The 3,688-nt window shown below is 36.7% G+C and overlaps 1 pseudogene; it reads left to right on the top strand.

The window, feature by feature from the left end:
* Positions 1-2,525, top strand: part of LOC102816919 — a 16,748-nt pseudogene extending 14,223 nt beyond the window's left edge.
* The last annotated feature ends 1,163 nt before the right edge of the window (positions 2,526-3,688 follow it).

The following is a 3,688-nucleotide window of genomic DNA, read 5'->3' as shown; positions in this document are numbered from 1 at the left end:
GATATACCCCCATGTAAATCATCCCTTAATAAACCTTAAAAAAAAAAAAAAAAAAAACACCCAACCCAACCTTACAAAAAATATTAAAAGGAGTCCTCAGGCACAAAATGAATGACATCTGACCTGAGACTCACACACACAACAGCATTATCCAGATACCGTTCTAGACAACGAATGGTCAAACAAATATGCTGTAAAACTTAGAACTAGATATGTCAATCTGTAAATTATAACAACTTTAAAATTGAAAGGAGGGAGAAGGCAGTGGGATGACATACATAAAACCTTGAAAGAAAAGAATTGCCAACCAAGAATCATATATCCAACTAAAATATCTTTCAAACACCATGCAAAAGTTAGACATCCCCAGATAAAATATTCATATGAAGAGAAAGGCAAGGAAATATATCATGATATAATGTTGTTGTTGCTGTTAAGTGCCATCAAGCTTGTACTGACTCATAGTGACCGTATTTACAGCAGAATGAAACACTGCCCAATCCTGGGCCAACCTCACAATTGTTACCATGCTTGAATTCATTGATGCTGCCATATTGCCAATCCATCTTGCTGTGGGGTCTTCCTCTGTACCTCTGACCCTGCACCTTACCAAAAATGATATCCTTCTCCAGTGACTGGTCCCTCCTGAAAATATGTCCAAAGTATGAGAGACGAAGTTTGGCCATCCTGGCCTCCAAGGAGTACTCTGGCTGCACTTCTTCCAACACAGATCTGTTTGTTCTTTTGACAACCCATGACACTTTCAATATTCTCCTCCAACACCATAACTCAAAAGCATCAATTATTCTATGGTCTTCCTTATTCTCTGTCCAACTTTCACATGCATATGAGGTTACTGAAAATACCATGGCTTGGTTCAGGCACACCTTAGTCCTAAAGCTGACATCTTTGCTCTTGGGCACTTTAAAGAGGTCTTGTGCAAAAGATTTGCCCAGTGCCAAATATCATTTGATTTCTTAACTACTGCTTCCATGAGTGTTGATAGTTGATCAAGAATGAAGTTCTTGAAAACGGCAATCATTTCTCCATTGATGACAATGTTGTTTATTGGTCCAGTGGTGAGGATTTTTGTTTTCTTGACATTGAGATGTAATCCATACCTAAGGCTGTGCTCTTTGATCTTCATCGGTAAGTATTTTATGTTCTTTTCACTTTCAGCAAGCAAGGTTGAATCATCTGCATATCACAGGTTGATAATGAGCCTTCCTCCAATTCTGATGTTACGTTTTTCTTCATATAACCCATCTTCTCATATTGCTCAGCAAATATTAAGTAAGTATGGTGAAAGAATAGGATGCTCTAAGTTTAAGAAGAGAAAGGTAAAGTTCAGAATAACCACTAAAAGAAAATTTACAAGAGCCAAAATATGACTTTGAATATATTGTTGTTGTTATGTGCCGTGGAGTCGGTTCTGACTCATAGTGACCCTGTACAGGGTTTCTGAGGCTATAAATCCATAAAGGAGCAGAAAGTCTCACCTTTATCTTGCGGAACAGCTGGTAGTTTCAAACTGCTGACCTTGAATATATCCCACCTGAATTTAGAGATCATCTGAAGAACAGATTTGATGCATTAAATACTAAATACCAAAGACCAGAAGAGTTGTGGGATGACATCAAGAACATCATACATGAAGAAAGCAAAAAGTCATTAAGAAGACAAGAAAGAAAGAAAAGGTCAAAATGCATGTCAGAAGAGACACTTAAACTTGCTCTCCAGTGTAGAGATGCTAAAGCAAATTGAAGAAATGAGGAGGTCCAAGAGCTGAACAGAAAATTTCAAAGATAAAGTCAAATAATACAACAAACTGTGCAAAAATCTGGACTTAGAAAACCAAAAGGGGCTCTCAGGGTGAAGGGTTGAGAGGCAGAGCAGGGCGCCCATTTGGGTCAAAAGGGAGCTGGGTTAGGATTGATGAGGACGTGCTGACTACGCTTAAGATCCTCATCATCGGTGAGAGTGGGGTGGGCAAGTCCAGCCTGCTCTTGAGGTTCACAGATGATACTTTTAACCCAGAACTTGCAGCAACAATAGGTGTTGACTTCAAGGTGAAAACAATATCAGTGGATGGAAATAAAGCTAAACTTGCAATATGGGATACTGCTGGTCAAGAGAGGTTCAGAACACTAACTCCCAGCTATTATAGAGGTGCTCACAGTGTTATATTAGTTTATGATGTCACAAGAAGAGACACCTTTGATAAACGGGATAATTGGTTAAATGAATTGGAAACATAATGCACGAGAAATGACATAGTAAACACGCTAGTTGGAAACAAAATTGATAAGGAAAATCATGAAGTTGATAAAAATTGAAGGCCTGAAATTTGCACGAAAGCATTCCATGTTATTTATAGAGGCAAGTGCAAAAACCTGTGATGGTGATAAGATCATCCAGACCCCTGGACTATGGGAAAGTGAGAACCAGAATAAAGGAGTAAAACTGTTGGACAGAGAAGAAGGTCATGGAGGAGGAGCATGGGTGGTTACTGTTCTGTGCTATAAACTCTGGGAAATTCCATCTCTGGCATATTTGATCGGATAATGACATCTTTCTGTATATAAACTCTTTAACTGCTATTTTAGGGACCTTGCAGTTTGCACATATTTGTTTTGTATCATGACAGTAAGTATTTGCAGGAAATTTCACTCATTGGCTTTCCCAGGTAACATGCTATGGTAAGCATGCACAGTTTGCAGTCTGCAGGGTTTTTTTTGTTTTGTTTTGTTTTTAATTAGTAATGTAACATAAAATAGATGTACCTTTTAAGTACACTTGATTTTATGATTTACAGTTATCATGTATTTTTTTTTTAATCCAGCTATTTAGTATCTGTTGATACAAGGTCTACTTTTGACCTCCTTTTGCTTAAATACTCCTATTGATTATTGAATTACTTGGTATCTAGAACTCCTAGGAACATTGGGAGGTATATATATTCATCAAACCTGGCAAAATTCCTTTAAGGAATAATAAAGAGCATGACTCCACAGCTTTTCTAGGATGTTTGTTGACAGATTCTCTTATAGTGTTAAAAAACTTTCTCCTAACAGAAAGTAGCCCAGGCCAATTTATAATTAAATCTCTATTTGTTCTGATGATGCTTCTAAACTAGCATTGATAGGTTAAAGAAGTTTGGTCTTTTTAATTGACTTCAATGAGTATCTCAGTTGTTTAACTGAGTTTTAATTCTATGTATGTACCTGGCGGTCACATTTCTGTGTAGCATTTTAGTTATGTGGCAATTGGCAGATGGTTTTCCCCGTTTTGGTTTCAGAAGCACATGAATAGTGTGTTTATTGTAATTCATGTAGTTCTTACAACTTTTAAATCAACTCCCTTTTTTCATAAATGTTGGTTATGTTTGTCCACATACCTCACCTGTAACTTGTATAATGTTTATGACTATGTCTGTATCTTATGATAATGACTAGTTGATATACAAACTTAGTTCTGTATTTGAGGAGTGGGAGGGGAGAAAACAAGCTAGAAACACTAAATTACAATTTGAGAAAGGCATAATGCTTCCAGATTCTGATGTGAGTGGAAAACTTCTGTTCCAATGAAAATCTTGATCATTTACTGTAACAAGTAGTCAATAGCTTTCTGAAACCAACTTGTACAGACTAATAAATCTTTTCCATAGTAAAAAAACAAAAAAAAAAAA

The sequence above is a fragment of the Chrysochloris asiatica genome, unplaced genomic scaffold, assembly GCF_000296735.1.
Source record: "Chrysochloris asiatica unplaced genomic scaffold, ChrAsi1.0 scaffold00006, whole genome shotgun sequence".
NCBI classification, from domain to species: Eukaryota; Metazoa; Chordata; class Mammalia; order Afrosoricida; family Chrysochloridae; genus Chrysochloris; species Chrysochloris asiatica.
The sequence above is the reverse complement of the archived record's forward strand: the minus strand, read 5'-3'. Positions and strand labels throughout refer to the sequence as shown.